At 38.1% G+C, this 23890-nt stretch overlaps 1 pseudogene; it reads left to right on the top strand.

Annotated features, from left to right (window-relative positions):
* Positions 1–20616: 20616 nt before the first annotated feature.
* Positions 20617–20855, top strand: LOC118983666 (cytochrome c oxidase subunit 7B, mitochondrial-like; annotated as a pseudogene).
* Positions 20856–23890: the final 3035 nt, after the last annotated feature.

The following is a 23890-nucleotide window of genomic DNA, read 5'->3' on the forward strand; positions in this document are numbered from 1 at the left end:
ATAAAAGAGATAAATTTGTGAATTGTTCAATATATTTTTTCTTTATATAGATGGGACTAGATTACAAAGCATGGATTTATCTAGGATGGTCTGGTTTTATATATGAATAAAGCCTTAAAAGATTTCAGTAATTAAACATTTTTCCCTCGGAATAAATGTATAATTTTTCATAGTTGCATTTTTAAGCTTTGTTTCATTAGGGTGAAAAATGCCCAGTCTAGCTAACCCTTGCCAGGTGGCTCAGTTGGTTGATGCATCATCCCATACATCAAAAGGTTGTGGTTGGATCCCTGGTCAGGGTACATACCTAGGCTGTGGGTTTGATCCCTGGTTGGGGCACAGATAGGAGGAAACTGACCAATGTTCCTTTCTCACATACCTCTCTCTCTCTCCCTCTCTCTCTCTCTTTCTCTCTCAAATGGATAAGAATATCCCTGGGTGAGGATTTAAACAAAATTATTTAAATGCCCTGTCTAAAGCATCAGCAAGAGGATGGGGAATTTATTTGGGGTGGTTGGGGGTGGCTGACCAGCAAAACACTTCCCCCAAATGATATCTCCTAAATATATGCCAAACAGATCCAACTGCGATTTGGGCTTCCCAACTGGTTCTCTGTTTCTCTAAAACAGCAGCTCTTAGACCAACTGTTCACCATGTAAGGAGCTATCCAAAGCACCACGTAACCACTGGCTCCACTTTGCTAATCGTCTGTGTAACTGCTGGGGGAATCTCAGCACCCTGTGTCTCACCATACAGTAGTAGTCCATCTACCTGGAGTAACATCACAGCCAATGTGCTGAATTACCACTCCTCAATATAAAAGCAGCTTATAGAAGAGACAAGAGAAGAAAAACACACATGATATGCACAAACAGCTCCTCCATTAACGAGTGATACTGGTTTCAACATGCAATTTTTCCACTCTAGGCATGGTGTTTTCTAAAGCAGGAGAGGAAGCTGTTTACTTCAGAAGCTACACATTGTGGGTACTTTAAGTTGCTAATTCTAGTGAAAACCATCACCCATTCAGACTGAGCTCTACCAACAACAACTTCCTGTGTATTACAGACAGGATTTGAGAATATTCTGATCCTGAATTCTGAAACAAACATTTAATAAACACCTACTGCTCTGGAGATATATTAGTCAAAGCACAGGGCATTATTTGTATACACATATAAATTTATAAATATGTATGTATTAACAATTTTCTTTAAAAAACTTATAATCACCTTACAGAGACAGATGACACACACAAGACTTTAACCAGCATGTTGAGCATATTTCTTTTTTAAATATATTTTATTAATTATGCTATTATAGTTGTCCCATTTCCCCATTTCATTCCCCTCCATCCTGCACACCCTCTCCCACCCACATTCCCCCCTTTAGTTCACGTCCATGTGTCTTAAATTCTTTAGCTTTTACATTTCTGATACCATTCCTGCCCTCCCCTTGTCTATTTTCTACCTACCATCTATCCACTTATTCTCTGTACTTTTTCTCCCTCTCTCCTTCTCCCACTCCCCTGTTGCTAACCTTCTATGCGATCTTCATTTCTATGGTTCCACTCCTGATCTAGCTGTCCACTTAGTTTGCTTTTCTTTTATGTGTGGTTGTTAATAACTGTGAGTTTGCTGTCTTTTCACTGCTCATATTTTTTATCTTCTTTTTCTTAGATAAGTTCCTTTAACATTTCATAAAATAAGGGCTGGGTGATGATGAACTCCTTTAACTTGACCCTATCTGAGATGTGCTTTATCTGTCCTTCCATTCTAAATGAAACCTTTGCTGGAAAGAGTAATCTTGGATGTAGGTCCTTGCATTTCATGACTTGGAATACTTCTCTCCAGCCCCTTCTTGCCTCCAAGGTCTCTTTTTAGAAATCAGCTGACAGTCTGATGGGAAGTCCTTTGTAGGTAACTGTCTCCTTTTCTCTTGCTGCTTCTAAGATTCTCTCCTTCATATTTATTTTGGGTAATGTAATTATGATGTGCCTTGGTGTGTTCCTCCTTGTGTCCACCTTCTTTGGGACTCTCTGAGCTTCCTGGATTTCCTAGAAGTCTATTTCCTTTGCCAGGCTGGGGAAGTTCTCCTTTATTATTTGCTCAAATAAGTTTTCCACTTGTTTCTCTTCCTCTTCCCCTTCTGGTACCCCTAGAATTTGGATGTTGGAACAGCATCCTATAATTCTCACTGTCTCTGCTGTTAGGATGCACCCTCTTTGGGTCCAACTTTGGTCTTTTCACAGTTCCAGTTTTTTTTTTTTGGTCTCACTTGTGGGTATTAAAAAAAGAAGCAGAAGAAGGGAGGAAGAAGAGACAAAACTGGAAAGAAAGGAAGAAAGAAGAAAACAAGAAAGAAGGAGAGAAAGGAAATAGGAATTGAGAGATAAAAAATAAAAAAAAATTCTTAAAAAAGAAAAAGTCTCTTGCTTGTTTCAAACTGGCCACACTGATTTTTCTGGTCTTGCTGGCTGCAGCAGGCTGAGGGGCTTTTCTCTCCTCCTGATCTGCACTCAGGGATCCTGTGTGCCCTCTCCCCAGGGCTAGCCTGTGGCCTCTTTGGGTGGCCTTGGGTGTGGAATCTAGGCCTTCTGCAGAGTGCACTCTTTCTGGGTTGCAGGTGAGCACTCTCAGCCAGAAGGTTTCCAGCTTCATGGGTTCAGGTGCATGCCCTTCTCAGTGCTATGGGGTATGTAGGGCTTTCCATGCTACCTCAGAATCACTGCAGGGCTGTGTGGCAAGGAGGGCGGAACGATTGTTGCAGGACAATTCCCCCAAAGTGTCTCTTTTCACTTTTGCCTTTCAAGAAATTACTTCTATTCAAGCCTGCCGCTCATACAGTAGCCTGGCCTCTTGCACAGCCCCATTGAGGACTATTGGGGTGAGGGCCTGTCACAGCCCAACTCTCAACTCCCTCTACCTGGCATCCACAGACTAGTGGGTGCTCACAGCTCCTGTGTGTTTGCCACTTAGTCCCTATTCCCCTCTCTGTGACTTTAAGCAACCAGGTCTCTCCTGGTGTTTCTGGAAACTTGTTCCGCCGGGGAGGGAGCAATTAACCCAGCTCTCTCCCAAGAACCCTGTGGCAGACCGGGCGGGCACCCAGCCTGGAGCTGCAGCTGCCCTGGTCCCCACACTGATCCCTGGGACTTTATATTCCTGAAGCACTCCCCTCACTGTTTTTTTCAATGTCCGCTATACTTTTTGGTCTCCTACTTTCGTATATGCTGGGGTACTGTTGGCTGTTTGCTCTGTTCCTCCATAGATGGTCTAGGTTTTTCTCCCATGTGTAGGGGGAAGTGGAATCTGCTCCCTCCTACCTCATTCAGCCTCTTGTAGAGCTGCTTCTCAGGCTCTTTCATGGTTCCTCTCCTTTTTTAGCCTTTAAAAACAGGTGTTCCTCAAGTCCCTCTGTTCAGTCTCCTGTGTATTTTTTTTTTTGTCAGCCCCATTCATCTCAAATTTTCATTTTCACCTCTCTTGTGTGAGACCCAAATTCATGCCACCATCATGGCCTTTCCTGAGGTCCCGCCAGGAATCGTCCATGCTCCACAGTGTCACCAGAACACCCTAAATCCAGTCCCACTCCTTTTTGCTTATTGACTTAAGCTTCCTATTAATCTCAGTTTACAAAATTTAATGTCTTTCCCACTTTTGTTTCTACTTGTCAACAAGTAGATAATGCTTAAAGCATTTAAAGGAGAGAAAACTGGGGTTGGGAGACTCAGGGGAGGCTCCATGAAAGAAGTGGCTTCAGGCTGGCTTTTCGAGGACGTGGAGAAGATTTCATTAGGTAGAGATGTAGCGTGGAGGAAGGTTTTCAGATAGAAGACGCAAGAGGTGAAGAAGCAGAAGCCATGTTTCAGAAGGAGGAGAGGTAGCTACACTGGCTACAATGGACTGGAGAGAGGATGAGGGGTCTAAGGCAGAAATCAGGGAGAACCATGACTTTAGAGTAAGAACTTTGGCTTAAAGTGAGAATCCTTGAGAACGCAGTGAAGGTTTCCTAGTAGTAATAGCATTATTTGATTCTTTTGTTTTTGTCCATGTGTCCTTTATAGTAATTCCTGAAGGAGGGTGGAAACAAGGGAGGGAGGTGGGTTTGGAGGGGGTGAAATGGAGGGGTGGGGAGAAAATATGGACAACTGTAATTGAAAAACAATATAATAATTTAAATAAAAATTATAAAAATAATTTAAAAAACTAAAAAAAGGAAACAAAACATCATTTGAATTTAAAATCTATTCTACTGTATCCCCTGTTTTACCTCCCCTGGGAAATTTTAAGTCCTTGGGTAATCCATTTACTCATCCCTCTCTCTTTCTCTCCAGTTCTCCTCTGTATCCCCCAGTATCTGACCCCACATGCTGAAATTCAGAAAATGTTTGATAAGTGGAAACGAGTAGTGCAAATATAAAGGTACAAAGAGCACAGAGAATAAACTACTAAAAAATAAATTTTCCATTTAGTGCCTGAAAAGTTTAAGATTTTAGGCTTCTCCCCTACCCACCCAACTACTTGCTGACTGTCCTCCTTCCTCTCACTTGGCTAGCCAGTGCTGTTTCCTTGCAGTGTATCGGATACAATGGACATAAAAGAGGAAGAACTCAACATGCTACTTGGGAGAATCATTATGGCGTGTAACAAAGTTCTAAAATATGTTGCAAGGAGAACTTTAAGAGATAAATGCCTAAAGTTAGATGGAAACATAATGAGAAGTACAACTTGTTACTTGGAATGACATCTGAACCACACAGAGCATTCATTAAAAAAATATAATCTCCTATGTGCCTGTGATGTACTTGGAGGTATCCTGTGTGGGAAGTACACTAAATCAGGACCCATGGTCTTAAGAGTTCTTAGTCTAATTAATAGCCAAATACTCTCATTTATTGAGCAACAACCATTAAACCATAGACCCTCACATAGAGCCTTTATATAGACAGAGTCTAAGACTGAGAGAGGAGAGGTACCTCACCCAATGGGAGGTAGGATTGGTGCCAAAGCTCGTGCTCTGTCTACCTCATAATTCCTCTCACNAACTTTAAGAGATAAATGCCTAAAGCTATATGGAAACATAATGAGAAGTACAACTTGTTACTTGGAATGACATCTGAACCACACAGAGCATTCATTAAAAAAATATAATCTCCTATGTGCCTGTGATGTAGTTGGAGGTATCCTGTGTGGGAAGTACACTAAATCAGGACCTGTGGTCTTAAGATTTCTTAGTCTAATTAATAGCCAAATACTCTCATTTATTGAGCAACAACCATTAAACCATAGACCCTCACATAGAGCCTTTATATAGACCGAGTCTAAGACTGAGAGAGGAGAGGTACCTCGCCCAATGGGAGGTAGGATTGGTGCTAAAGCTCGTGCTCTGTCTACCACATAATTCTTCTCACAAACAGCAAATAGGAGGAGGCCCAACGTGTTATGAAAACATAAAGGAGGAATAACAAGTGGAAAGTTAGGGAAGTCTTCCTGGACGAGGTGGGGTATGTAGTTGAGTAGAAATAGAATGGCTGTTACTTATTATTTTCTCTAATGAAAAAATTTTATTATCCCGATCTACTGACAGAATATATTTCACCGATTCTATTATGTACTCAAAGGAGCAGAGAGGTGCAATTCCCATTTGGGAATTCTAGGCTGTATGTAGAAGGAATTTACAGGTGACATTTCCAGAAGCATTTATTCACCCTCAACAAAAGTCTGTTGCATGAGACCTCTTCTCTCCTCTCTTAACACAATAACAAAAACATTGGGGCTTAAAGTTCACTACCTATTTTTACAGAAAACAAAGCTAGGGCACTAAGAAAGACAGGCTCATCTTTTCTCCTTGTCAAACATTGCTCAACTGAAGTAAATCAATTCATTTGTACTGGGTTTCAGATCAGACACTTGAGACTTATGAGTATAATAGGCAAGCCACAATAATCCTAGCCTAAAAAATGAATATTGTTTGTAACGACTCTTTTAAGGCTTTCTGTTAAAATTGAAGATAAGCTTTTTCTTTTTTTCTTCCTTAATCAAAGGTTATTATCACTCAAATTTGAAAAATCCCTCAAGCTGGGCTGTTACACTATTTGACTCAGTATTTGAGGGCTTTGGAAGCTGGTTGCTGTCAGTTCTCAGGTCTACTGTATTATTCCAACACCTTCCTGTGTGATGAATATGTGGAAAGCCTAGAAGGCTGTTTTTAATTTCTCAAGGGTCTATTTACCACCTAATTTTCTTTTTATCAAATGTTATTTACTGGGTAACTCCAATCAACTGCTTTGGTATTGTAGCTTGCTGTGATTCTACAGATAATAAATGTCAGCATGGGGAGGCTAAGAGATCTGGCCACACATTTAATAATTTGGGTTATTTGAAATCGGCTTCACTTTCATCATACTGAGTCTCACAGCAGAGCAAGACCTGTACTCAGCCATCTTGATACAATCCTTGGGGTCCTGGTTGGTGTCTCTAGGATTTGCCAAGTAGCAAGAGAAGATTTCAGGGACCTAAGAGACAAAGCAATCTACTATGTCCTGAAAATCATATTATGTTCTGTGTTTTACAGGCACAATAGGCAAATTCATATGCAGCCTATCAAAGACATAGGAACAAAGATGTTAAATTAATGTGTCACATAAAGCCTAGCAAGAAAGAATAATTTCTATTTGGAATGTAGGAAGATTAAAGTGGAAGTCACAAAGGGCAAATATGTGGAAGGCAAGTCACAGTAGTCCCCTCTATGCCACAGTAACTGTTATGCATCCAACCAAGCTCTTTTTCATGCTGAGCTTAGATGTAGTTCAGAATCCTCTTCAAGATAGTCCATCAGGATGCCACTGAGGATCTTGAGCTGTTATGCCTGAGGAAAAGTTTACCCATTCATGACCCCTTAAGTAAGTTATCCACAAATTCAAGCATAGAAACAAGTCAATCCAAAAGGCTGCTTTAGAAATATTCCCTATTAAATACCATACTAAAATAGTCTAGTGAAATGGGGGATTCCAAGCAATTATTTCAGTGTTGGTGGTATCCAGACTCTGTCAACACAATGACAACACACCCTGGTTTGCCTGAGTCAGACCTGGCATTTAGCTGGTGTCCTGAATTAGCTGTCAACAACAACCCCTTCACTCAAAAGTGTTCTGGTTTGGATGATAAGGAAAGGATAGATTTGCTCAATAAAATATAAAATACCAAATACTGAATAGAACATACCTACACTAAATTATTCATCGATTATTTGAAGTTCAAGTTTAACTTAGTTTCCTATATATATATTTGTATATCTGGCATTCTTATTACCCCTATTCAACTGTACTGAGGGTTCTGTCCTTGCCTACCAGTCTGTTGTCACCACTCCCAGCCCCCTCCTCTCCAGTCCCACTGGTCCTCACAGACCTTGAACACCCAGTCTCATTTCCTTCTCTGGACTGCACCTGCTCTTTGATCTCCCTGCATCTCTCACCTTCTTATTTTCATCAGCTGACTCCTTCTGATCAAGTATGTTTCAACAGATGCCAATTCAGAAAGACCTCCAATCACACAGTCAAAGAAGCCCTATTTTTTTCCCTTCTTCTGTCACTACAGAAAATAACAGCATTTGTTTGTGTGGCTGCCTTGCTCCCTATTAGGATAGTCTATGAGATCAGGGGACCCTGTCTTCCTAGATAGCTGGAGTGGTGTGTACACACCTAGGGAGTATTTGAAACACAGTAGAGACTCAATAACTAATTGTGGAATGTTAAATGGACACATACATGTGTATCAAAATGCTGTGTTTTTGAGTGTCCTGGCACAGGGGCATGTGCATATTTTTTACCTAGAAGTGTCACATTTCTTTAAAAAGGCCAAGATGAATCTCAGTTATTTCCAAATGTGCAACGTTAGGGCATATGGTAATAGTTTCATTATGTTAATCAAGGAATCACAAAAATCATTATCTAGGAAGTTTCCTCAGCACCATCAAATAATGATTATATTTACATAGAAATTGACTATTATTATATTCAGCTGATAAACACTGCCAAGTGAGAGCTTGCAGAGGTGTATCTGCCAGAACCTCAGATTCCAGCTGCTGACAGGAAATCAACACTGTAAAGATTGCCACACAGAAAATGATCATTCCAAATAAAAATTATATTTAAAAAAAAAAGAAAATGATCATTCCTCTCATCATATTTCCTTTCCCCTTAGCAGAGGTAAAGATTAATAAAGTTAATTTTAAAATGCTACCATATTTGAAAAATAAAATGTTAAAGGCATGGAAATGTATGGTGATAGATGTGCAATAATGTCTAAAAGAAGGAGCTAAGCCCTGGCTGGTGTAGCTTAGTAGATTGAGCGCAGGCTGTGAACCAAAGGGTCACTGGTTCAGTTCCTGGTCAGGGTACATGTCTGGGTTGAGGGCCAGGTCCACAGTGGGGGCCAAGTGAGAGGCAACCATAGATTGATGCTTTTCTCCTTCTCTTTCTCCTTCCTTTCCCCTCTCTCTAAAAATAAATAAATAAATATTTTCAAAAATTAAGGAGCTAAAATCACTGTGCAAAATTCTAAAAATCTACTTCGGGTGTTAAGCTGCTAAAGAACATTTTAAAAAGATGGGGAATAATGTAATGATCCCATCCATCTTTTAGATGGATCTTTATGTACAAAATCTTTCTCCAATTCTGTATGTAAACGAACACACAAACACACAGATTTGAAGTAAAATCCTGCTTTCCATTTGAAGGTAAACAAAAGTATGGAATACATATTTAAAACTTCAAGTACCATATTCTCAGGGGATTTGCATTCTTCTGACCTGACCTGAGGTGGAAACCAGGACTAAGCTGTCATCCCAGCAGCTGTCTCACAAGGGCTTTCCCTGTCCTGCCCACATTCAGGATGCAGAACCTTTGGTGAAAGAGCTATAATCAGGTAAGATCAATTCTGCACTGATGTCAGAGTGGAACTAATTTATTTTTCTTAAAGCTTTTATTTGTTTATAGAGAAAGGGGAAGGGAGGAAGGAAAAGAGGGAGAGAACCATCACATCAATGTGTGGTTGCCTCTTGCATGCCCCCAACTAGGGACTTGGTCCACACCCCAGGGTTGTGCCCTACGCTGGGAATCAAACCCATGACCCCTTGGCTCACAGGCCAGCACTTAATCCACTGAGCCACACCAGCCAGGGCTAGAGTGGAGCAAATTTACAGTGCTCTCTTTTTCTAGAGAACATTTTGTGTTAAGAACCTAAGCTAATTTCTATAGTGCAAAAATTTAAGTGTTACCCAATAAAATTTTAAGACTTAAGTGAGATCAATACAGTGAATAATTTTTATTTCTTCTGATTACTTCTCAGTTTCACTCAGATACATGTGAAATTACTAGCTAAAATGATAATTCTAGCAAGTAATTTGCTAATTATATGTAATTAGTTCATGGTTCTATAAAGAGAGTGTCTACAAACTTCGCCTTCAGTTAGATCAAAAACTGCAGTGATAAAAGGTCCAGAAAAATGTACTGCAGGTGAATTAAAAGTTGTTGGGAGGTAAGCTGGGAAGCACATTCTGCAAATTAATACATTGCTCTTCTATTTTAATCAATGCTCTGGGATAATCACTTGTTAATTTAGAAAGACCCCTAGATTGAATACAGGGTACAGCACCTGAAGATCTGGGGTGGCCTTGTTGGACTACATACAGATCCCAGAAGATATTTATATTTACTTTCCTCTCTAACCAAGGTAAACCTCTAGCTGATATTGTTGGCAAAGATTGGGTGCAGATTTCGGAGAGAGATTGTGTCCTATTAATTTTTACTTTCAAGCTACTCAATAATGTAGTTAAATTCAATACAAGGAAAATATTCTGTCTGTTGTCATGTGTAGCAGAAACAACTCTGCCGTCATTCAACTCAACTGTATTCAGTCTGGGTGAGGAGCACGTCACAAGACAGTGAGTTAGGCAGAGATGGAGAAAGACTAAGCAGGAGCCTTGGCAGGTGAGGTCAGGAAAGAAGCTACCTTGAAATTTTGAAACCTCATATCTGTAAATGTATTTGACCTTAAGATATTTAGTTAGTTTAGAGCAACTTTAGATAGGAAGTTGATCAATAAAAGGATGTAGACTGTGCATAAAGGTAAACTACTTATCAGGAACATTTTCCCAAAATGAATTAAGTATATTACAGTCTTATTTCAATACCAACTAACAGTCTTCAGCAATTTTTGTGTGTGATGTCAAAAGTTAGCATTTATTTTTTTAGGCTTCAATCATTACTATAATCAAAATAACAAACGGCAATAGAAACATTTGATTTTATCCATTTTTTCTTATGAAAACTCATACAAAGTCCAATTTAATGAATAATTCCAAAGCTTACAAAAACAAGAAATTCATTTTCCAAGCAATTGTATTGAGATATAATTGATAGACAACATCATGCAAGTGTAAGGTGTATCATATGTAACTTGAAATTCATATGTATTGCAAAATAATGACCACCATAGCATAGCTCCATCACACTGCATAACTACCATTTCTTTTTTTGTTGTGAGAACATTTAAAATCTACTCCACTTAATTTTCAAGTATATTTTAGAGTATTACTAACTATAATCATCATGCTCCACATTAGATCCTCCAGACTTATAAACGAGGTTTGTATCCTTTGACAAACACCTCTCATTTCCCCCACCTCCAAGCCCCTAGCGATCTTTTCTTAGTCTCTATTTTTATTAGTTTTATTGAAAAGACAGTACATCTAAGTGATATCATATTTGTCCAAGAAATGTACTTTGATCTGAAATTGCACATTATATGTTTAATTTTTAATTTTTTTAGTTTTTCTTTGTTAGTAAGATTCCAGTGAAAGACTGAATCAAGTAATTCCTTCACTCTTTAAAATGATTTATATGGAGCACTTATTACATACATATAAATCAAGGATATAAATATCCAACATAGCTCCTTCTTATAAATTCTCTTTTAAAAATTATTATATTCTTATTCAATTACAGTTGTCTGCATTTTCCCCCATCACTCCCTCCCAACCCAGCCATCCTTGCCTCCCTCCCTTGCTTCCACTGTCCTCCTTGGTTTTGTCCATGTGTCCTTTACAGTAGTTCCTGAAAACTCTTCTGCCCGTTATCCCCTCCCACCTCCACTCTGGTTACTGTCAGATGGTTCTTAATTTCAATGTTTCTGCTTATATTTTGCTTGCTTTTTCCTAATGTTGATTATGTTCAAGTTAAAGGTGAGGTCATATTTTATTTGTCTTTCACTGCCTGGCTTATTTCATTTTGGCAGAGATGTGAAATGCTTTCCAGTTTCATCCATGTTGTCCCAAAGGGTAGGAACACCTTTTTTCTCTCTGCTGCATAGTATTCCATTGTATAAAAGTACCACAGTTTTTTGATCCACTCATTTACTGATGGGCACTTAGGTTGTTACAGCTCTCAACTGTTGTAAATTATACCACTGTGAATATTGGGGTACATAGGTTCTTTTGGATTGCTGTTTCAGGGCTCTTAGGATATAATCCCACCAGTGGAACTGCTGGGTCAAAAGGCAGATGCATTTTTAGTTTTCTGAGGAAATTCCATACTGTTTTCCACAGTGGCTGCACCAGTCTGCATTACCACCAACAATGTACTAGCATTCCCTTTTCCCCACATCCTGCGCAACACTTGTTTGTTGATTTGTTTATGATGGCCATTCTGACTGGTCTGAAGTGGGATCTCATTGTGTTTTTTTTTAGTATTTTTTATTTAATTATTGTTCAATTACAGTTTTCTGTCTTTTACTCCCATCCCAGCCCACCCCCACTTCCTTCCCATTTCCACTCCTGTTCGTTTTTGTCCACGTGTCCTTTATACTTGTTCCTGTGAATCCTTCCCTTTTTCCTCTGAAATTCTCTCCCCTGTAGTCCCTGTCTGCCTGTTCTCTATTTCAGTGTCTTTGATTATATTTCACTTGCTTGTTTGTTTTATTGTTTAGATTCCTGTTAAAGATGAGATCATATGGTATTCGTCTTTCACTGCCTGGCTTATTTCACTCAGCATAATGCTTTCCAGTTCCATCTATGATGTTGCAAAGGGTAGGAGCTCCTTCTTTCTTTCTGCTGCATAGAATTTCATTGTGTAAATGTACGATAAATTTTTGCTCTGCTTATTTGCTGATGGGCACTTAGGTTGCTTCCAACTCTTGGCTTATGTAAATTGTGCTGCTATGAACATTGGGGTATATAGGATCTTTTGGATTGATGTTTCAGGGTTCTTAGGATATAATACTAGTAATGAAATTGCTGGGCCAAAAGGCATATTCATTTTTAGTTTTCTGAAAAAATTCCATACTCTTTTCCATAGTGGTTGTACCAGTCTGCAATCCCACCAACAGTGAACTAGGGACCCCTTTTCCCCACAACCTCTCTAGCATTTGTTGTTTGTTGCTTTGTTTATGACCATTTTGACCTGTGTAAAGTGGCATCTCATTGTAGTTTTAATTTGCAACTCTCTGATAACTAGCAATATTGAGCATCTTTTCATGTGTCTCTGGATCCTCTTTATGTCCTCCTTGGAGAAGTGTCTGTTCAAGTCAATTTGCATCTCTCTAATTGCTAGTGATGCTCAACATCTTTTCATACGTCCCTGGGCCACCTCTGTGTCCTCCTTGAATAAGTGTCTATTCAAGTCTTTTGGCCATTTTTCAATGAGGTTCTTTGTCTTCCTGGAGTGGAGTTGTGTGAATTCTTTATATATTTTGGAGATCAAACCCCAGTCAGAGATATCATTGGCAGATATGATTTCCCATATAGTTGGCTCTCTTTTCATTTTAATGCTGTTTTCTTTAACCATGCAGAAGCTTTTTAATTTGGTGAGGTCCCTTTTCTTTATTCTTTCCTTTATGTCCCTTGTTCTAGGAGACATATATGTGAATATGTTGCTACATGGAATGTCTGAGATTTTCCTGTCTAGGTTCTCTTCTAGGACTTCTATGGTATCATGACTTGTATTTAAGCCTTTTATTCATCTTGAGTTTATTTTTGTGTATAATGTAAGTTGGTGATTGAGTTTCATTTTTTTGCATGTAGTTGTTCAGCTCTCCCAACACCACTTGTTGAAGAGGCTATTGTTACTCCATTTTATGCTTCTTCCCCCTTTGTCAAATATTAATTGACTATAGAGATTTGGGTTTATTTCTGGGTTCTCTGTTCTGTTCCATTGGTCTGTGTGTCCTTATGCCAGTACCAGCCTATTTCGATCACAGTGGCCTTGTATTACAGTTTGATATCAGGTATTATGATCCTTCCTACTTTGTTTCTCTTTCTCAAAATTGCTGCAGCTATTCAGGGTCATTTACAGTTCCATATAAATTTCTGAAATGTTTGTTGTATATCTGTTAAATATGTCATCGGTACCTTAAATGGTATTGCATTAAATCTATAAATTGCTTTGGGTAGTATGGACATTTTGATTATGTTAATTCTTCCAACCCATGAGCATGATACACACTCCTATTTGTTTGTGTCTTCCTTAATTTTTTTCTTCAGTGTTGTATAGTTTTCTGAGTATAGGTTTTTACATCCTTGGTTAGGTTTATTCCCAGGTACTTTATTTTTCTTGTTGCTATATCAAATGGAATTTTTTCCTGATTCTGTTTCTGATGTTTCATTATTGGTGTACAAAACTGCCTTTGATTTCTGAATATTGACTTTGTATCCTGCTGTTTTGACAAATCCGCTTATTAGATAAAGAGGTTTTTTGGTGGAGTCTATAGGATTTTCTATGTACACTATCATGTCATCTATAAACTATGACAGTTTTGCTTCCTCCTTTCCAATTTGGGTGCCTTTTATTTCTTTTTCTCATCTGATTGCTGTGGCTAGGGCTTCCAGTACTTTGTTAAATAAGAGTGTGAAAGCAGGCATACTTGTCTTGTTCCTGACCTTAGTGGGAAAGCTCTAAGTTTTTGCCCACTGAATATGATGTTGGCTGTAGGTCTCTCATATACGGCCTTTATTATGTTGAGGAATGCTCCCTCTATTCCCACTTTGTTGAGTGTTTTTATCATAAATTGATGCTGTACCTTATCGAACATTTCCCCCCATCTATTGATGCAAACATGTGACTTTTGTCTTTCATTTTGTTTTTTGTTTATGTGATGTACTACATTTATTGATTTGTGAATATTGTGCCATTCTTACATCTCTGGGATGAATTCCACTTGGTCATGGTGTATGAGCTTTTTAATGTATTGCTGGATGTGGTTTGCCAATATTTTGTTGAGAATTTTAGTGTCTATGTTCATCAGTGACATTGGTCTGAAGTTTTCTTTCTTTGTTGTGTCTTTATCTGGTTTCAGGATTAAGATGATGCTGGCTTCATAAAAAGAGTTTGGGAGTTCTCCATCATCTTGGATTTTTTTGAACAGTCTGTGAAGGATAGGGGTTATCTCTTCCTTTAATGCACTGTAGAATTCTCCTGTGAAACCATCTGGTCCAGGGCTTTTGTGTATTAAGAGGTTTTTGATTACTGCTTCAATTTCCTCTGCTGTTATTGGTCTGTTTAGGCTTTTCACTTATTCTTCAATGAGTTTTGGAAAATCATATTTTTCTAGAAATTTGTCCATTTTATCCAGTTTCAAAATTTCTTGGCATACAGTTCTTTATAGTAATTTCTTACAATCCTTTGTATTTCTGTGGTATCAGTTGTAATCTCTCCTGTTTCATCTGTGAATGTTTATTTGGGTTCTCTCTCTTTTTTTCTTGGCGAGCCTTCTTCAAGACTTGTCCATTTTGTTTATCTTTTCAAAGAACCAGCTCCTGGATTCATTGTTACTTAGAATTACGCTTTTAGTCTCTATGTCATTTAATTCTGCTCTGATGTCGGTTATTTCTTTTCTTCCACTTGCTCTGGGCTATCTTTGTTGTTGTTCCTCAAGTTCTTGATGGCATAGGGTTAGGTTGTTTGCTTGGAATGTCTCTATCTTTTTTAGGTAGGCCTGTATTGCTATGAACTTCCTCAGGACTGCCTTTTCTGTCCCATAAGTTTTAGATTGTTGTGAGTTCATTTTCTTTTGTTTCCAGAAACTTTTTGGTTTCTTCCTTGATCTCAGTCTTGACCCATTCATTGTTTAATAGCATGCTATTCGATCTCCATGAGTTTGAGTGTGTTTGGTTTTTTTTCCTTTAGGTTATTTTCTAGTTTCAGTCCCTAGTGGTTGGAGAAAATGCTTTGTATGATTTCAATTTTCTTGAATTTGATGAGGCTTGTTTTTGTCCTATCATGTGGTCTGTCTTTGAAAATGTCCCATGTGCATTTGAAAAGAATGTGTATTTTGCTTCTTTGGGATGAAAGGCTCTCTCTTTATATATCAGTTAAGTCCATTGGATCTGGGTGTTGTTGAATGCCACAATATCTTTGTTGATATTTTGTTTGGAAGATATATTCATTTTTGACAGTGGGGTGTTAAAATCCCCCATTATAATTGAGCTGCTGTCAACATCTTTCTTGAAGTCCTCCAAGATTTTCTTCATGTATTTGGGTGCTCCTGTGTTGGGTGCATACATATTTACAACGTTATGTCTTCTTGATGGATTCTTCCCTTGAATATTATGAAATGACCTACTGGGTCTCTTTTTATGACCTTTGTTTCAAAGTTTGTTTATTCTAAAACTATCTTAAACATAGAAGAGTTGCAAGTAGAGTATAAGAATGTGTTTTCTTGAATCATTTGAGAATAATTGCTGGCCCCATACTGATGGCCACAGAGTGTATTTCCTATAAACGAGGACATTCTCTTATATAATCTTAATAACTGCACAAAACTAATCCTCAAACCATATTTATGTTTCTCCACTTTCCCCAATAACGACCATTAGAGCAAAATGACTCAGTTAACAATGACATGTTATATCTCGTCATAATGTCTCTTTAGTTTCTTTTGGTCTGGAACAGCTCCCCTTTCTTAACTTTGACACTTTTAAAGATTACGGGAGCTGTTTTGTTGATTCTCTCTCAATTTGTGTTTGATGTTTCCTCATGATTAGACTCAGGTTATGAGTCTTTGGCAGAGGGATGTTGTACTGTGTTCATTGCATCTTTCAGATGTCACATGATCTCTGTTCATCCCGTTACTGATGATATTCACTTAGATCCCTTGGATAAGGTAGGCTCTGCTGGACTTATCCACTGTAAAGTTGCTCTTTCTCCCTTTGTAAGTTATAACTAGTTGAAGGAGATACTTTGAAATGGCATAAATCTCTGATTCTTCATCAAACTTTTAATTTATTCATTCACTTTTATCGGTATGAAATTGAGTTTCCTGTTTTATTCAATGGGTTTTAATCTGTCACTATCCTTACTTATTTTGGCTTTTACTTTATCCCAGATTTGGCCATGGGAGCACCTTTGAGCTGAGAGGTCCCCATCATTCTTTGAGCACTCGATTTCTAGCACAAGATATTCCAGGCTCATCTTCTTCTACTTGCCTGCCCAGCCTTGGTATCAGCCATTCTTGTAAGAAGCCATGATTTGTTTTAGTGGGAAGTAATATGACAAAGCCAAGATTTGGGTGCTAGCTATGCTTGCTGGTATTGGAGTGTTGTTGCTTGCCACACTTCTCAGTAGACCAAGCTAGGGAAGATAAACACACACATATTAATTTTTGTGTCAATATAAGTGTGTATGCACATATATTCACATATTTACATTCATCTATATATTTACATATTTATATTCATCTGTATATTCACATATTTATAAATATGTGTATATTTATATCTACCTATATAGATGGATCTCTCTCTGTATACATATTGATTTTATATCTCTCTATATGTTGAGATCTATAAATTCATAGCAAAACATTTAATTTTACTCCAACATCACAGGATTCATTCGTCTCCTCCATTTCCATATTTGTATTTTCCTTTCAGAAAATATGAAACCAGGCTCCATAATACTCATCTTGTCAATCCCCTCTGCATAACCGAGTTCCCACCACCACCCTTACCTCCCCTATATCACTGCATCCTCAACATGCATGGTTCTGACTTTCCCGGTTGGGCTACACTCTTGCATTGCAGCCCTTTTCACCCCACTTGGGGTTTGACACCCCATGCCAGATCACCCCATGTGTGGGTCCCTTCTTCACTCCACATTAAGAAGTCATCCCCACCCCATGGCACCCATATCCTCTTCTGCATGGGCTTTGACACCAGGCTGAGTCTTGGCAAGAATTTGTCCTCACCCCACCTAGGCTTCACACCCTGTGGTCGGCCTTCAAAATCCATGAATGCCATTGTCACATGACCCAGGCTCTGACTCCCCACATTTGCCCACACCCACCTGGTGGCCTTGTCAGCCTGCTGATCTCCAATACTCCACACCAGGCCTTTCCTCTAAGGCTTACCTTCTTCGGCCTGACGTACTTGCCTGCAAAGAAGCCTTCGTTACACTCTTGTAAATGACAAAGTAATACATGCATTTAATGAAAATTAGGGCAGTTCCAAGGACCTTTGTTCCCCACACACACCCCTGGTTCCACTGGTATGCATATGCAAATATATGTAAGCACAGGTTTTTCCTTTCTTACACAAAAGGAGATTAATCCGTATTAATTGGTCTACCGTTTTTTTTTCTTTTCTCATTAAATAAATCTTAGAGATATTTATATAGCAGCACAACACATTTATTTTAATACTTACATAACATTTTTCTGTTTCATTTTGAATGAATATTAGCCTTCTACTGATGCACATTTTGGCTGTTTTTCATCCTTCCTCCTATGGACACTGCTGCACTGTACATCCATGTGGAGATGTCTTTGGTTATGTGTCTATTCACATTTTCAATTTTTAAAAGCTTATTTAGTTTTAGAACCAAGTAGCTTAAGTAAACAAGAATGTGAAATTCAGGCTGCTTAAAAAGCATTGTATGCTATCTTAACTGTGAATTTGTTTTGTGCCATTGAATGTAAGGTTAAAAAGGTATAAAATTTAATTTTGTTTAAACACCAGATTTTGCATGCATCTCTCTTTACAACAGGAAGAAAGTGTCAGGGGAAAGGTCAGAGTAATTTACTGACAAAGCCAGAACTGGCACCCAGGTGTCTGGTTGGCTGTACACAGGGGTGAATACCACAGGAGCAAAATGCATCCTCCGGGATTGGCAGTCTCACCACCCTCCAGGGTCCTTGCACCTGTGCCTGGTACTGCAGTGCTCACATTCACAGACCCTTTGAGTTCATGCCTGCACTTTACTCATCAACAGAGTAGACCCTGCAATTGAAATCAAGTTAAACTTTTTTCTCCTGTTCTTCCTGCCTTCCAGGGCTAAATCAATGACTCTGTTTTCACCAGTTAATTATCTTTATCATCCCCAAATACATCACATGTAATGAAAGACCAGATCAATGAGAAAGAGGGAGATCAATAAAGATAATACTGAAAACAGGACCATACAGATGAAGCCATCCAGGGAAGAGGATAAAAAAATAAAACAAAACAAAATGAGGTAAAAGTGGTTCAAAAGGGCAAATTACCTTATAACAATCGAGAGAAATGTCAACTGGCATACCAGATATATGAAAGATAAATTGGGGGGGTTGGGAGATACATAAATTTCTTAGATAGGATTTAGAATAAGAAAAACTTAGAAATATTAAGGAGAAGTAAATGCACTGGCTTCTCCTCCTCCTCTCCCTTAAATAATTCATCAATGTGTCAAGTTATTTCCCACTAAATCTTCTTAAATCTCAAACTGTGAAGTTATATTTAGGTTGTATTAATTAACCCTTATCTTAAATTATTATTCATCATGTACTCCTCTCAACTAAATGCAAAGAAAAAAATTAACGTAGGGATAAAACACAAGGTATATCTTCACAAGGGAAAACTCCCATCACAGTGAAACAATTATTTAATAAATTAAACTAAATTACCAAGGTCTTCAACTTAACTTATGAAAAAGAAGATATATCTATTCTTAAAATATTTTTAATACACATCTGAACTTAATCCTTCATATCTCATATCATAGATATAATAACCTGCAGGAATGTTTAAGTACATTATTTTACAACTCTGAAATATACCAGCTCAAGTTTCTGATGTTTCTTAAGATGGTGGTAACAGCCTCAGGGGACTGCACTGTTCCTTGTGATTTTCTTCCACCCTACCACATATTTATAAATAATTCCTTTATTAAACCCTCCTTGAATTACCCCAATTCCCATGTGCCGCCTCTTTCCTGGGGGACCTTTGCTGATACAGAGTGTAGATGTGAAATGTCCTTTCAAGGAGAGCTTGTTAGCTAAGAGCAGAGGAAGCAACTGAGTAAAGTCATCTCTTTTCTTTCACTCTGTTAGAATGTGTATGCATCATATCATAAACCCATATTTAAAAAAATCTTACAATGATATCTGGTTCTAGCTCTACTTGCTGGGTTAGTAGTAGCTCTCTAGATCTCCTGTGGGCTTGCAAGGTCCAGGGGAAAGGGGCACACCTTGAATTTCTCTCCTTGGCTTTTGCTAAAGCAGTCGTTCCTTCACCAGAGCATTATGATCCTTTTGAAGGAAGGCATCTTTACTGCTTAACTCAGCCCATGGTGCCTTTGATGAGGCTCCTGAGTTCCCAGAGACCTCCCCACAGCTACTCCACCAAAGTGCTGCACCAATGGGGATGGCTCATGCCTCAGGGGACCACCACATGCAGACATGGCAGCATCCCTTCTCTTCCCATTCATCACCATCACTGGCCTGGGCATCCAAAGTGGAACCTCAATGGATTTCAAGTGGATGGGAAGAACATACAGTATTTTCTTCCAGACCATGTTCCAGGGAGCATCAAGATCTAATTCTAACAATGGATATGATCTCATCACTCTTCTGTTACATCATTAACTTACTTTGGCTTTAAAACAGAAGTATGAAATAAAAGAACTCTTTCTTTGCCTTCCGTTTGGTCCTTCCTCACCAAAAACTATGTATATTCTAACTTTGTGGAGCTACTGATCAACTCTGAATGCAATAGTAACAGAAGAAACTAAAATTAACGAGTGTCTTTGGTATATATCTCATTTAATACATATAGCTGACAAGGAGGTGGAGGTTCAAATACATTAAGTGGCTTACCCAAGGTTTTGTTACTGGACCTTGAATAAACCTTGAATACCAGGTTCTTGAGTCTCAGTGTCATAAAAATGATCACTGAACTCAACTCAATACAAGATTAACCAGGCAAAATTTGTTGAAAAGAGCTTGTGCACAAGGGAGTTGACCAGAAAAGGGACGTCTAGCTCCCTGAGGGGTCCTTTTGGATGGTTCACACAGATGTCTTGGGGTGGGTGTGGGGCTTGGGAATGAGGATGAGGCCAGCTTTCACATGATCACTCTCTGGTGGCAGTTAAGCCTGTCATGATCACAAGTTGTTTCCCATTGGCCTGTGAGCCTGTAAAATAATGCTTGCATATATATCCTTGTTACCATTTAATTGATGAAATGACTACTGTATTTTGCAGAACATGATATTAAGAAAGGTGTTATTGGTTTTTCAGGGTTCTTTGCAAGGGTTCTTGATGTGAAGTTCCAACAAACCAGCAGCTGCAGTTGCTGCGGTTCTGTCTTTAGCCTCATGATGTTTCCATGAGCTAAAAACACGCTAAGTTGCCTCCTAGTTCAAAGTGTTCAGCAAATAATGGCAAGGCAGACTCACCCGATTTCCATGAGAAATACAGCGATGCTATATTAGCTAGTGAAGCCACTTTCTGTGTTGCTACATGGACAAAAACAGCAATACAAATTGGAATAGAATGGAACCTGTCCCCTCTTGGCAGAGTCACCCTAAAGGAATGGAGAGATCAGTAATCAATCCAGTTTGTATAATAATGAATTGTCTAAACACCAACTCATAACTGATGCCAAGTGAAAGCACTATGCACACATTAAAATATCACATGATTAAAGAAACAAAGCATGTTTGAAGTTTTAAAAAAGATGTTATCATCATGCATTCTTTCCTTTCATTATGTGGTTAGGTTAGTTTCAACTACAGAATTTTACTGAAAGTGAGGAGTCATAGTCAGGCCTCTGAGATGGCGTTCTTTTAGTCAAGATGGAGTCCAATGTTACCCCTACACTGTCCCAGTTTGAGAGCTAATAAGTGGTTGGAGAAATTGCTGGGGGAAGAGGAGGGGCAGTCTTTCTGACATGGCATGACCACCAAGGTTCAGAGCTACCACTGGTGAAGCTCTTCTGCTCAAATGTTCTTGCCCATCTTCTCCACCTGGTAGAACCATTTGCTTCTTTTGAGCCAAGCCTAGATTTTCATCTTGCCTGAGCTCTTCCATGGCTGCAGTAAACAGGGTTGGCTCCTTCTCTCCCTCAGACCCCACAATGTGTTGGCACCTTCCTATCACCGTTCTTATTGTGTGATATTCTTGTTACCTGCATTTGTACAAGTCTATAATTTCTAATTGCAGGAGGTTTCTTGCATTGGCCTGGTAAGTATAAGATGCTCTATCAACATTTGAGAAGAGAAGAAAGAAAGGAATAGAGATAACATATGCTTTGCCTTATAGAAAAGTTTATAACCATATAATATATAATCATGCCAGATGGGATGTGCCATATGTACATGATACTGGGAATAAAAGATTTATTAAAATGTCAGTGAAAAATAACATTTAATGAAAATAGTATTAAAAATAGTGACAAAAAGCACATTATGCCATATGGTTCTGAGATATAAACTTATCTCCCAAAACTGATCCAGAACATAGAATTCCTGAATTGTGCTAAAAAAGCTTAGCAAAAAAGATGGATTATTTTCACAACAAAAAGATATGAAGCAGAAAGAATAGCCTTGCAAAAACAATAAATAAATAAATAAATAAATAAATAAATAAAGAAAGAAAGAAAGAAAGAAAGAAAGATGAACCATTTAGCCCTGGTTAAAGTGGCTGAGCTGGTTGTATTGTCATTCTATAAACTGAAGGGTTGCAGATTCGATCCTAGTCAGGGTACATGCCAGGATTGCTGGTTTAGTCCCCAGCTGGGGCAAGTGCAAGAGGCAGCCTATTGATGTTTCTCTCTTGTGTCCATATTTCTCTTACTCTCCCCTTCCTTCTCTTCTTTCCCTTCTTCTCTCTCTAAAATCAATAAGCATGTCCACTGATGAGGATACAGAAAAGAAGACTAACCATTTAATATCAAAGGTGACTTCTCAGAGACTCAACTCAAATAATAATTTTTTAAATTGGACAATAGTGGGTATATATTATTTTTATGATGATTGAGATTAATAAGAATTAGTATAAAGTAACATAGTCAGGGTATAAAATTGTCATTTTCAGTGTTCTAATCTAAAATTTTAAAAAACGAATTAAAATACAGGATCCAGCAGAAGTAATGCCTGTTTCAGTGTGCTTAATAGGGTAATAATATGGGTGTAATAATTTACAGTTTTAATTTGAACGTTTCACCTAAAATGCCATATGGTGTGCTTGAGTGAGATATTGTTATGTTATAGAAATTTATGATTTTTTCATAAAAGATTTTGTAATAAAAAAGAGATGTATTTGTCCTGCACCCTGTATATTAAAAGCTGCATATTAGAGACTCAAAGTGTATAGTACTGGTAAAATCTCACTTGAGACATGAGGAATAAAATGCTCTGTTTTAGAGAGATAAAATAAAATCTATTCACTCCTCAATCCAATATGAGCCACAGTATAAATACAATTCTATCAGTTTTCTCTGTGTACATTTGTAGATAAACTGTAGCACTGAGAAGCTAATGTCAAAATGAAACACTAAAGGAGTAATTATTACAAAGATATACTATTCAAAATCCAATACTCTGTCTTTCCACTGGTTAATCATGAAATGAAAACCAACAATTCTTAAAAAAAAAAAGCAGAATTGTCAATTTCAGAAGTTTTGAACAGCAGTTAGAAAACAGAAATGCTATGGACCACAAAACAAGATCTAGTTATAAAAGAACTGAAGGTGATAATTTATAAATATTTCACTTAGCGAAAGAGTAAGAAAATCCAGGAAGATTATTTTAATCTTGCATATATATAAATCAGTTAATTTCAAGAACCTTCTTAAAAGTAACCAAGTACAAAACAAGTATATTTTTACTGAGAAACTAAGTCTCTGGGCTAATTACCATAAAGTGAATGTGCTGACCGTGCTTTCAATGTGAAAGCCTTTTATCCAGAGAGAGCTGAAGAACCTTTGTCTAGAGAACACAACTTCTGACTCCAAGACAATGGCATATGTGTAACAGCTATAAAACGAGTACTTTCAGGATGGCGAGTGACCTCCAGTTACTGATTTTGTTCACTAAGACAAAGCAAGACACTTTGAGGCATAACACCAACAAAACTATTACCAGGTAATTAATGGTCCATTTTGGGAAAACATTTTGTTGCAAATTACTTGATGAGATCCAGTTAGAACAGACTGTGAACATGTCTTATTTGTAAGCCTTGTTAATTGAGGATGTGGTAACACTTTCCTATTTTTGCTTTGAAATTCAGGATCTAAAAGGAAGATAATTATTTTAAATGGGAGTCACACATTCCTTCCAATACATTCACTAAAATCAGTCTTCAATTCAACACCAAACTTCCACAATCATCCTCTTTAGTAAAGGAGCATTAGGCCCTGATGGTGGTAGCTCAGTTGGTTAGAGAATCATTCCAACATATCAAGATTGCAGGTTCAATTCCCCATTCAGGGCACATGCAATAATCAAGCCAGGAAGCCATAAATAGGTGGAACAATAAATTGGTGTTGATATTTCTCTCTAAAATCAATTTTAAAAGAAGAGATTAGTAACCTAAAAATATGTGATTTGAAATAAATGTGTAATAAATTAGATTGTTTCTGCT

The sequence above is a fragment of the Sturnira hondurensis genome, unplaced genomic scaffold, assembly GCF_014824575.4.
Source record: "Sturnira hondurensis isolate 20B ecotype Veracruz unplaced genomic scaffold, ASM1482457v3 Scaffold0002840, whole genome shotgun sequence".
Taxonomy (NCBI): domain Eukaryota; kingdom Metazoa; phylum Chordata; class Mammalia; order Chiroptera; family Phyllostomidae; genus Sturnira; species Sturnira hondurensis.